This window comes from Mustela putorius, unplaced genomic scaffold (genome assembly GCF_011764305.1).
Source record: "Mustela putorius furo isolate JIRA1106 unplaced genomic scaffold, ASM1176430v1.1 tig00000421_pilon_pilon_pilon, whole genome shotgun sequence".
Taxonomy (NCBI): Eukaryota; Metazoa; Chordata; class Mammalia; order Carnivora; family Mustelidae; genus Mustela; species Mustela putorius.
In genome coordinates, this window is record NW_025421375.1 from 11414669 (window position 1) to 11428147 (window position 13479).

Consider the following 13479-nt stretch of genomic DNA (forward strand, 5'->3'; position numbering starts at 1 on the left):
TATAAGGCTGAATAGGCTCAAGGAGGAATGGATTTGTCTGAGGGGAAAATGCTGAGGTTTAATTGTGTTGATTGGCATCTGTTCTAGAATTTTTGAAGAGGAAGAAATGTAACTGCACCAGTTCAGTTAGCTACTGTTGTCTAGCAAACAACACCCAAACTGAATAGCTAAAAAAAAACCCAGAAAAAAAACCAAAACCAAATAACAACAAACAACAAAAGCCACAAAAAAAAAAAAAAAACAAAGAACTCATTGTTTAGCTCGCAAAATTATGTATTGGCTCAGTTCAGTGGTTTTTCTGGAGTCTTCTGGGACTTCTCTTCTATCTGGGTTCAGTTGCAGGTATAGCAAAGTCTGTTGTTGAGAGTTGACTGAATTTAGCTTGGAATGACAGGCTGGGGACTGGAGAATGGTTTATAAGGCTCTCTTCTCATCCATCAGGCTTGCATATACGTATTTTATGGTGACTGGGCAGGTCTCTGAAAGAACTAAAAACTGCAAGGCTGCCTGAAGCTACAAAATGTCAGTTTTACTATTTTTGATTGGATAAAATAAATCAAAGGGCAAGGCTGGATTAAATGGCTAAGGAAATGGTCCTACCTCTTGATGGGAATGACTGCAAAATAACATTGCAGTGAGCTGGGGAGATGATTTGGTGGCAGTAGAGCCATTATGTTTTGATAATCCAGGAAAAAAGAGTTCCTGAACTAAGGAAGTGACACTTCTAAGTGAAAAAGAGGAGAACATACTCTTTATATGTGGATTACATATAGAGTACATGTACCTGCAGCACATTTTCTCTTTAATCTCTTCCATGTCTATTCTCTACTTAAGTAGTCCTGGGCATTCTATAGGGAGAATTTGGAGTTAGATGTCAACAATGCACAACTTTATAATTTTTCTTGGAACCCAGTGATGTTATGAAATAACAAGAAACAAAGCTTCTTGTCCCCAAAGCTGAATGCTCTGTGTTACAGTATAAGCTATGCCATCCTTTTTTATTTGATAATATATATTTCAGAAAATGATAGTGTATTGTTTGAAAAGCTCCAATCTATAGGGCATTATTTGGTTACATTTGGAGTCAAAATATTCTTTATGTATGTATTATAGACAATAGATTGACATTTTAAGTGTTTTATTGCTCATTTTTCTGCCTGAATATCTCTATTTTTACAGTCACCTTTGGGTGAAATGTAAACTAAATAGAAATTTGACTTTATTTAAGAAAGTCAAGAAGTAACAGAGGAAATCTGGAATCTGACTTTATTGATGATATGGCAATAAAGAAAACCACATGTTAGAAAACAAATACCAGTGCTAACACTGCCTAAATGTGATGAAGTGAGAAAACTGCCACCAGAATATCTCTCAGAAATCATGTGATGAATGAAATATTTTGTCACCATTATATGAATAAGGAAATGTTTATTCTGAAGCAAAATCTTGTACTTATTCCTCTCTTAAAAGAAACCTTAAGAAATACTGAATCTTCAAAATATTCGATATTGAAATTAAGCATGTAATATCACACTGTTTTAAATTGAGACTCTGTCATTTTAACATGACTATGATATTTAATGACCTATGTCCTTTCTTTTGCTCTTTAAAAAAATTCATTATAATTAACATACAGTGTTATATTCATTTCAAGAGTACAATATAGTGACTGAACAATTCTTTACCTAGTGTTCATCACAATAGGTGTACTCTTAACCCCTTTTACTTATTTTACCCACCGTCCCACCTCCCCTTTGGTAACCACCTGTTTGTTCTTTATGGTTAGAGACATTAAATCTGTAGTTTACATTAGGTAGTATGGACATTTATTTTATTTTTTAATTGCATTTTATTCTTATATGAGGTCAATAGTATATGTTTCAATGGTTTACAATGAGGATTTTTTTAGTTTCGAGTTTTAAATTCCAGTTAATTAACATACAGTGTAATATTAGTTTCAGCAATAGAATTTAGTGATTCATCAAACCGACAACACCCAGTGCTCATCAGAACAAGTGCTCTCCTTAAGAACCATCACCCATTGGCTCCATCCCCTTTCCACCTCCCCTTGAGCAATTGTTGGTTTGTTCTCTATGGTTAACAGTCTATTTTTATGATTTGCCTCTCTTTTCTTCCCCCATGTTCATCTCTTTTGTTTCTTTAATTCCACATATGAATGAAATCATATGGTATTTGTCTTTCTCTGATGGACTTATTTTGCTTAACCTAATACATGCGAGCTCCTTCCACGTCATTGTAAATGGCATGATTTCATTCATTTTTGTGGCTGAGTAATATTACCTTCTATATATATATATATACACCACAACTTTCTATCCATTCATCAGTGAATGGACGTTTAAAAGCTCTTTCCATATTTTAGTTATTATTGATAATGCTAGAGTAAAAATCAGCGCATTTCTCCCTTTGATTTGGTATTTTTGTATTCTTCAGGTAAATGTCCAGTGGTGCAATTTCTGGGTTATATAGTAGTTCTACTTTTAACTTTTTGAGGAACCTCTATACTGTTTTCCAGAGTAGCTACACCAGTTTGCATTCCCTCCTACAGTGTAAGAGGGTTCTCTTTTCTCTATATTATTGTCAACATCTGTTGTTTATTATTTTAGCTATTCTGACAGGTATGAGTTGATATATCATTGTAGTTTTGATTTTGATATTGAGTGATGAAGGGCATTTTTTCATGTATCTGTTGCTATGTCTTCTTTGGAAAATTTTTCTATTTGAGTATTATGGACATTTTAACAATACCTGTTCTTAAAATCTATGAGCATGAACTATCCTTCCATTTCTTTGTGTCCTCTTCAATTTCTTTCATCAATGTTTCAAAGTTTTCAGAGTTTGCTTCTTCTTGGTTCAGTTTGTTTGTATGAATTTTATTACTTTTGATACAATTTTAAATGAGACAGTTTTCTCAGTTTCTCTTTGTGCTACTTCATTATTAGTGTATAGAAATGTAATGGATTTTCTTTCATATAGTGATTTTATATCTATTGACCTTACTGAATTCATTCATTTATCAGTCCTAGAAGTTTTTGGGTGAAGTCTTTTGAGTTTTCTATATATACTATCATATCATATGTAAACAATGGAAGTTTCATTCTTCCTTACCAATTCAGGTGCCTTTCATTTCTTTTTCCTTGTCTGATCACTGTGGCTAGGACTTCTAGTACTTGTTGAATGGAAGTTGTGAGAATGGATGTTCATGTCTTGTTCCTGACCTTAGGGGAAAAGTCCTCAGTTTTTTACCACTAACTAAGGTTCTTTGTAGGTTTTTCATATAAAGCCCTTACTATGTTGAGGTATGTTCCCTCTAGGCCTATTTTGTTGAGGGTTTTTATCATGAATTGATGTTATATTTTCTCAAATGCTTTTTCGGCATATATTGAAATGATCACATGGTTTTTATTCTTAACTTTATTGATGTGATATATCAGATTGATTGATTTGCAAGTATTTAACCACCCATGCATCCCATTAATAAATCCCACTTGAATGTGGTGAATGAATTTTTTAATGCATTGTTGGGTTTAGCTTGCTAATATTGTTGAGGATTTTTGCATCTATATTTATCAGAGGTACTGATGTGTAGTTCTGTCTCTCTCCCTCCCTTTCTTTTTTTTTAGATTTTTAAATTTTTAAATTTTATTTTTTTAATTCATTTTTTAAAAAAATTTGTCTTTACCTGGTTTGGTATCAGGGTAATACTGACCTCATAGAATGAATTTGAAAGCTTTCCTTCCTCTTCTGTTTTGAATAGTTTGGGAAGAATATTAACTCTTCTTTAAATGTTTGGTGAAATTCACTGGTAAAACCATCTGATTCTGGACTTTGTTGGGAGTTTTTTGTTTACTGATTCAATTAATCACTGGTGAAGTCTGTTCAATTTTTCCATCCTGCTTTAGTTTTGGTAAGATATGTAAGATTGTTTTGGTAAGATATGTTTCTCTGAATTTATCCATTTTTATCCATTTTTTTCTAGGTTGTCCAATTTTTGGCATGTAATTTTTTATAATCTTTTATTATTCTTTGTGTTTCTGTGATATTTGTTTTTCTCTTTCATTTCTGCTTTTGTTTGAGTCTTCCATCTCTTTTAGCCTTTTTTTTTGTTCTTGATTGATTGGTTTTGTCTGCTAAAAGTTTATCAATTTTATTGATCTTTTCAAAGAACCAGCTACTGATTTGTTTTATCTGTTTAATTAATTAATTATTTTATTTTATGTTTTGTTTATTTCTACTCTAATCTATTATTTCCTTCTTTCCCCTGGTTTTGGGATTTGTTTGTTCTCCTTTGTTCTAGCTCCTTTGGGTATAAAGATAGGTTGTTTGAAGGTTTTTTGTTTGTTTCTTTCTTTTCTGAGGTAGGTCTGTATTGCTATAAACTTCCCTCTTAGAACAGCTTTTTATACATCTCCAACATTTTGGCCTGCTGTGTTTTCATTTTCATTTTCATTGGTCTCTCTCTCTCTCTCTCTCTATATATATATATATATATAATTCATTCTTTGATTTCTTGGTTCATCCCTTCATTATTTAGCACCATGATTTTAACCCCCATGTATTTGTGTTCTTTCCAAACTTCTTGTGGTTGATTTTTAGTTTCATAGCATTGGGGTCAGAAAAGCTGCATGGTATGAATGACTTCAATCTTTTTTATTAATGTTCCATATGCACTTGAAAAGATAGATGTATTCTGCTGTTTTAGGATGGTATGTTTTGAATATATCTCTTCGATCCATCTAGTCCAATGTGTCATTCAAACCCTGTTTCCTTGTTTATTTTCTGTTTAGATGATCTGTCCTTTGATGGAGATGGAGTGTGAAAGTACCTACAATTATTACATTACTATCGATAATTTCCTTCATGTTTGTTATTAGGGTGCTTCTGTATTGGGGTGCTCCCATGTTGGGTGCATAAATATTTACAATGGTTATATGTTCTTTTTGGATTGTTCCCTTTATGATTACGCAGTGTCCTTATTTGTCTCTTGTTATAGTCTTTTTCTTGAAGTTTATTTTATCTGATATAGGTATTGCTACTTTGGCTTTCTTTTTTATTTCTATTGCATGATAAATTCTGTTCCATCCCCTCACTTTCAATCTGCATCTATCTTTAGTCTGAAATAAGTCTCTTGGAGGCAGCGTATAGATGCGTCTTGTTTTTTTATCCATTCTGTCATCCTATGTCTTTTGATTGGAGTGTTTATTTACTTTTAAAGCAATTATTGATAGGGGTGTATTTATTGCCATTTTGTTACTTGTTTTGTGGTTGCTTTTGTAATTCATCTCTATTCCTTTCTTTACTTGGTCTCTTCTCATGGTTTGCTGGTTTTCTTTAGTTATTCCTCTCCATTTTTACATATTAACAATTTTTGATTTGTGATTACCATTAGATTTATATATAGCATTTTATGCATATGGCAGTCTATATTAAGTTGATGGTCACTTAATCTTGAACGTATTCTAAAAGCACTAAATTTTTACTCTTCCTCACCTCCATGTTTTAGGTATATGGTGTCATGTGACAAGGTGAGTCCAGGATCCTCTTACTCCACCATCTTCCCTCTCTGGTGTTCCTTTTTATGTTCTTTTTAATTTTTAATTTTTATTATTATTGTTATTATTATTTTTTAATATTTTATTTATTTATTTGACAGACAGAGATCACAAGTAGGCAGAGAGGCAGGCAGAGAGAGAAGAGGAAGCAGGCTCCCCGCTGAGCAGAGAGCCCGATGTGGGGCTCGATCCCAGGACCCTGGGATCATGACCTGAGCCGAAAGCAGAGGCTTTAACCCACTGAGCCACCCAGGCGCCCCTCTGGTGTTCCTTTTTAAAAAAGAATATTTATACTAAAAATTTTCACTAAATGAATAAAAGATTTTTAAAAATAATACATCCTCCACTTCTAAATGGGCAATTGATATTGCTATGGACTGAATGTTGATGTCCCCCTAAAACTCATATATTAAAGTCCTGATCCCCAAGGTGATAGTACTCTGAGGTGAGACCTGGGAGGTAATTAGGTCATAAAAAGAGTCCTTATGTGTGGGATTAGTGCCGTTGTAAAAAGAGACCTGAGAGAGATGATATCTCTCTCTGCCATGTGAGGATACAAGAAGGGGACTATCTGCAAACCAGTAAGGTGGTTTTCAGCACTAAATGTGCTGTCACAAGACATTTTCCAGAACTATAAAACACAACCAATGGTATTTTGTTATAGCAGCCCATACTGACTGAGTAATTAAGAGTGCTTCTCAAAGGATTTACCTCTCATTTCTTTCTTGGAATGCACAGGTGATTAGAAAGGGCTCATAACAAGTAGAAATTTTTTTCTACTTTGTTTTCATTTTTCAAAATTCTAACAAGAGATTATAAGAACTGCCCACTGCTAAGGTCAGTGCCCTAATTAGTTTTGCTATATTGCCACCATAATTTTGCTTGACATGACATTGAGGGGAGGCTTAGAAGCCAGTCAGCATCTAACAACCATGGTAAACTTTAGTTACACCGATTGACAGAGTAATTAGCAACAGGATGCACCACTTAAGATGAAAGGAAAGAAAAATTGTGATGCCTTGTCCCTTACAAAAATGCCAATGACTATTACCTTCCTACTAAAAATTTCTAATTCATTGAAATCTTTCAATAACAACAATAACAACAACAACAACAAATCTTTGTCTTTTACTGGTTGTATAGACCTTGGGTTGACTGCAAGTTTGGGTAATGATGTGATCTAGTAATTTATCAAGTTCTGTGGTATTAAATTCCTTTCTGATTCTGTATCATCAACATCAATCTTATTTGAAGAATTGCAGAAAGCTTTTTGCATGATATTGTGAAATTTAGCATCTTTTTAGTGACCATATTTTTGTCCAAGGGTCTGTTTAGAGAAATATTCTGGGAAATTGAATTTTCATCAAGCTTATATTGAAAGACTTTAGTCAAATCCTTTCCTCAAAGCTGAAGTGAAAACCAAATATTTTAATTTCTTGATAATCTATTTTCCCTTGAAGATATTAGAATTTACCTAAATTTCAAAATTTGTTCTGATTCTTAGTGATTAATTCACTTCATTAGGTTGTTCTATTGAATTTGATTCATAATATTTTAATTTCTTGAGTGTCTACTCAAGCATACTACTCAGTGTGTTTTAAGCATGTGAAAACAGGGCTTATTTAAATTCTGAGGTTTCCTAATTTTTTTCACAAACTCTTCCTTTATGGAATTTAAAAAATTGAGAAATTTTTCTGTTGATGTTTAAATCATTTCTCTTGATTCATTGCTCAGAAAATCAAAAGTTATTATCTTTGTGATAATTTTACACTTGACAGAAGTCTCATCTCTCACCTTTTTTTTCCCCCTCATAGGAATAAGAAAATATTTACACTCATGGGTTTTCCTTAAGGCATACAATATTTTCATTTGTGCAAATATTGCCCCTAGAACTGTAAAACTAAATTGTTCCCTTTGAATATGTAAAATACCTGCTGACTTATAAGGAGGGGAAATAAAATATTTATTATGTCCATTTCTGTTACCACATGAAAGTATAGTAACACTTTGCCTGGCTTCATTAAACATGGTCACTTTGTGATACTCAAACTGTAGAAAAACCTCACTTCCTCCATGTGCTGAAAATACATAGATGGTCAGAGCCATTGATTGATTGCCATTATCTTATAATTAATAATTTCAATTAACCAGTGACCAAACATCTATTTCATTTTTAAAATACTCTAGAATGTTTACATTTTAGTCTCTAACACAATTGGGAAAAATTTAAGTACCATCTCTAGGTAGTTTATTATCTATGCAACTGTATTTTCATTACTTTATCTTCCCTCAGACCATTGATCCTAAGGGGAGGAAACTATATTTCACGGAGAAAAATATAGTACAAATTAGATTGTTCTTTTTTGTCACTAGTATTTATTGAGGTATAATATATATTTTATAAAATAAACCAATTATTCAAATTTTTAATCACCCCAGAAGTTTCCCTCAGAGTCTTGTGGTGAATCTTCCCAATCCAGAGCAGTCTGCTAACACCACAGATCCTCTTTCTGTTACTTAGTTTAGTATCTCCTGTTCTTGAATTTTGTATAAAGAGATAGATTCAAGATACATTCTTCTGTGCCTGGCATATTTCACTAAGAATAATTATTTTGAGATTTATTTGTATTGTTTTATGATTTTATAGTTTACTTTTTTTTGTATTCCTGCATAGTGTTCCATTTTCTGTATTAACACAATTTATTTCAAGTTGTTAAGGATAGCTGGATTGTTTCTAGTTTGTGACTATTATAAATAAAGCTGTTATGACCACTCATCTTTTTCTGAACACATATTTTAATGTCTCTTGTGCAAATGCCTAGGAATGAAATTGACTAGTCTTATCATAAGTAAATGTTGAGCTTTATAATATAATCTGTCACTATGTGTTCCAAAGTTCTTATACATATTTTATGTTCTCATCATTGATATATGAGGATTCCAAATGTTCTTCACCAATACTTGATACTAACATTATTTTTTAATTTTAGTCATTCTAATTGATATGCCACTTTGGTTTAATTTGCATTTTCATGGTAATTAGTGATAATGAATTTTTTAAGTGTTTTCAACCTTTTGTATATCATTTTAAAATTGTCTTATTTTTTAGTCATGGTTCATTTTATGTATTCTCTTTTTTAAATTCTACATATTTTATATATGTACTATATAACACACACCATATATATATATATATATATATATATATATATAATATTCTTGTAGTCTCTGTGATTCATTTTCCTCAGAAAATCTTTTGAAAAGCAAAGTTTTAATTTGATAAATTCCAATTTATAATTTTTTATTTGTGACTTGTGGGTTTTTTTGATCCTATCTATGAAATCTTGGCTTTTGTAATTTTCTTCTGTCTCTGATCTATTTTGAGTTAAATTTTTTTGTATGCAAAAATAATGATTTTTTTCAAATACATATATGGATCTTTTTTGGTTGTTGTATCTTTGTTTGTTCTATAATATTTTTTTATAAATATATATTTTTATCCCCAGGGGTACAGGTCTGTGAATCGCCAGGTTTACACACTTCACAGCACTCACCATAGCACATACCCTCCCTAATGTCCATAACCCCACCACCCTCTCCCTACCCCCCTCCTCCCAGCAACCCTCAGTTTGTTTTGTGAGATTAAGAGTCTCTTATGGCTTGTCTCCCTCCTGATCCCATCCTGTTTCATTTATTCTTTTCCTACCCCCTACCTCCCCCCACATTGCATCTCCACTTCCTCATATCAGGGAGATCATATGATAGTTGTCTTTCTCCAATTGACTTATCTGGCTAAGCATAATACCCTCTAGCTCCATCCACCTAGTCACAAATAGCAAGATTTCATTTCTTTTGATGGCTACATAGTATTCCATTGTATATATATACCACATCTTCTTTATACATTCATCTGTTGTTGGACATCTAGGTTCTTTCCATAGTTTGGCTATTGTGGACATTGCTGCTTTAAACATTCGGGTGCACGTGTCCCTTCGGATCACTACATTTGTATCTTTAGGGTAAACACCCAGTAGTGCAATTGCTGGGTCGTAGGGTAGCTCTATTTTCAACTTTTTGAGGAACCTCCATGCTGTTTTCCAGATTGGTTGCACCAGCTTGCATTCCCACCAACAGTGTAGGAGAGTTCCCCTTTCTCCGCATCCTCGCCAGCATCTGTCATTTCCTGACTTGTTATGTCTGTTCATGTCCTCTGCCCATTTCTTGATTGGATTATTTGTTCTTTGGGTGTTGAGTTTGCTAAGTTCTTTATAGATTTTGGACACTAGTCCTTTATCTGATATGTCTTTTGCAAATATTTGCAAACATATCTGGATCTTTTAAACTCCATTTTCCCTTTGAAATATATTGTTACCTTATCAAAATCAATTTACTATATACATGTGAATTTATTTAAGTACTGTGGTCTTTTCCACTGATCTACATATCTATGCTTATTTCAATTCACATTGTCTGAATTGATATAGTTCTATAAATCAAAAATCTGATAGTTAGTTTCCTTTAATTTTCTACATGATTATTGTGACTATTTTAGGTCCCTGGCATTGTTTTTGCATCAACTTGTCAAATTCTACAAAATGAATTTGTGGATTTGATTGGAATTACCCTGAAACTAAAAAATTTTGGAGAAAATACCAACTTAGTGAGTTTTCTAATTCAGGCACATGGTACATCTCGCCATTTACTTACATTATCTTTCATTTCTCTTTTTGAGTTTTCAGTGTGTACTTATACATGTTAAATTTATCCTCAAGAATTTCATGTATTTTAGACTAAAAAAAAATCATTTTCCAATTTTATTGTTTAACCAGTGTATACAAATGTAATTAAATTTTATACATGAATTTGTATGGTACTCTTTTTCAGTACAGTTAGATAAATCCTGGATGATATAGAAAAGATACTGGGTTTGGAGCCAATGGCCAAGAAAGAATTCCGGAGACATCTTTGGTGCAAAAAGGAGGTTTTATTAAAGCACAGGGATAAGACCCGTGGACAGAAATAGCTGCACTGGGATTAAGAGCAATGGCTGATTATATACTTTCAAATTGGGAGGGGTTTAAGGATTGTGTAAGCCTCTGAGGAATTTTGGAAATGAGGTTTCCAGGACCTTGAAGGGGCTAGCTATTGTTAAGGTCGTTTATTACTGGCTAATAATTTTTTTTTTGCATATTTTACTTCACTGATCTTATTTCTTCTAAAACACATAACCTGTTTGACATTAAGAAGTGGTTTGGTTACTCTGTATTTAACTTCTCCATCAGTTTATGAGCTAAAATGAGATGGTAAGTCTACAGGTGCTTGCTTATCTGTGTTAGAGGGAGGATAGAAAAGGAAATATATGAAGAAGTGAATTGGAACAGGAAATAAATCATGTTCTAGATTTAATTTCTTTTATAATACGTATTCCATTTTCTGCATGCAAGTTCTCATATAAAAAAATGTTTGTGGGGCACCTGGGTGGCTCAGTTGGTTGGACGACTACATTCGGCTCGTGTCGTGGTCCTGGAATCCCAGGATCGAGTCCCGCATCGGGCTTCCAGCTCCATGGAGAGTCTACTTCTCCCTCTGACCCTCTCCTCGCTCACGCTCTCTCTCACTGTCTCTCTCTCAAATAAATAAATAAAATCTTTAAAAAAAGAAAAAGGTTTGTGGAGTAAGATAATGCTGAATGATTTTTAAGTTTTGCTTGTCCAAGAGTATTTATTTACATTTTTAAAAGCATTAAGTAACTATTGCAATAACATGAATGTAGCTATGATTCTTATATATCTTTTCACCTACACAGACCTTATGAAGCATAAAGTTTCAGGAGTGGGCATGGGATTATGAATCTGGACAAGGACATTCAGTTAGTGAGGGATACAATACTATTGAAGGCAGAACAATATGCTCATATGTATGAAATATAGACCACACCCATATAGAGAGAGGTCAGTCCTCATTATATATGGTGTATGATTCATCAAGTTTGTGTACCAGGGGCACCAGATTTTTGACTGAAATTTCCAAGTAAGTCTAACCTGAATTAATTCTATCCATATTAATGTGTAAAATTGGTGTTATCTCAGAGAGCTCTCATTACACCAAAAAGGTTAATCCTGGCTGTAACCACATTGCACAGAGAACTAAGCAATATTTACTATGTAGGTAAAAGGTACAAAAATATATAGCCAAATATGTTGTGCAACTAGTGTATTTCTACAAATCCTTTTTCCTAGGAAAGTAGGAAATCTTACTTAGCAAGGTTAAAGAAGAATGTACTATATTTATACTTCACTGGAACTTTTCATTTATTATCTTCTTTGTTATTAAAATTAAGTTCAAACAGAGATTCTGTATCACTTGCTTAAAACCAAATTGCCAGTCTCTCACAGAATGCTTTATGCAGTACTTGGGCTATTTGGAACACTTAACAATTGCCTTTGAATCAATACCTGTTTTTCTTGGTCTCTGTCATTTGGAGATTCACTCCAATATTCTTCCACTAAAATGTGTATTATCCCTTCATATATGTCCTCTTTTTGTTTTGAAGTAAAGATTTAATGAGCATTTATAGATACCAGGATTAATGCAAGGTTTCCAGGAAACAAAGATGAAGGGTAAAACTAAATAGAATAGACATTGTCCAAAGTGCAGAAGATCTCCATTCTGCAACTGAGACCTCATCTGCCTTCTTTTCTCTATACCTGTTGTTACAGAAGCCCCACATTACCTAAATTTCCAATTCATAGCATGCACTTTCTTATCTCCAAGGCTTTGGTTGTATTAGTTCTTTCCTGTCAATTGTCATACTTCCATTACGGTGTCTAATAATTCTTTTAATATGTTTGAAATATGCCTTCTTGAAATACATTTCTCAGATCCCGGGCCCTACTTCTCTGTCCTACAGTAAGTTCTGTCATCTTATTGCTTTTCTTTGGATGATCATGTTTGACTTTGTACCTAGATTATGAACTCCTGGAAGGCATGACTATATCTCATTAGTCTATGTTATATGATATGACAGAGCTCACTATATATTTACCGTATTACTGAATGGAGATAGCCCACTGAAAATTGAGATTTCTTCCCATTTGCTGCACAGTGCCCTTTGCCTATTTACCCTGAGAATGCTTTCTCCATATGCAGTTATTGTATTAGGGTTCTTTATATGAGAAGAACCAATAGGATGTCAATCTATTTAATCATCTATATGTCAAATGATATCTATTTTAAGAAATTATCTTAAATCACACAATTTTGGGGGCTGGGGAGTCCAAAATTTAGGGTAGGGCAACAGGTTAGAAATTCAGAGAAGTGTTGTATTAGACTTAAGTCCAAAATCTGCAGACAAGAAACTGAAGCACAGTTTCAGTGTTATAGTCTTGAGGCAAAATTAATGCTTCTTTAAGAAATCTCTAGTTTTGATCTTAAGACCTTCACCTGATTGGACAAGGCCCACCAATATTATGGAGGTCAATCTACTTTACTCCAATTCTAATTGAAATGTTAGTCACATCTAAAAAAGTACATTTACAGAAACAACTAGACTGATGCTTGACCAAAAAACTGGGAACCGTAGGCTAACAACAAAGTTGGCACATGAAATTAATCATCACAGTTGCTATATCCTATGTCTGTCTTCCAAACATGATTTTTATTAATTCAGGTAATAAATTTCATAAGTAATTTTAGAAATTGGTGAGAAAAGAAAAGCATTCATTTTATGTGCAATAGGGAAAGAACTCTCTCTTGTGCAGAAGTCTCCAGTCATAAGGTACTTCCCGTGTCTTCCTCTCAAATATCACTCCCAGTGGTGCCTACATGTTTAGGAGTCATTCTGTCTACATGCACACCTAAAACACATGTTCTTAATGTGTTTGTTAAGTTGGAGGCTGTTCTTTTG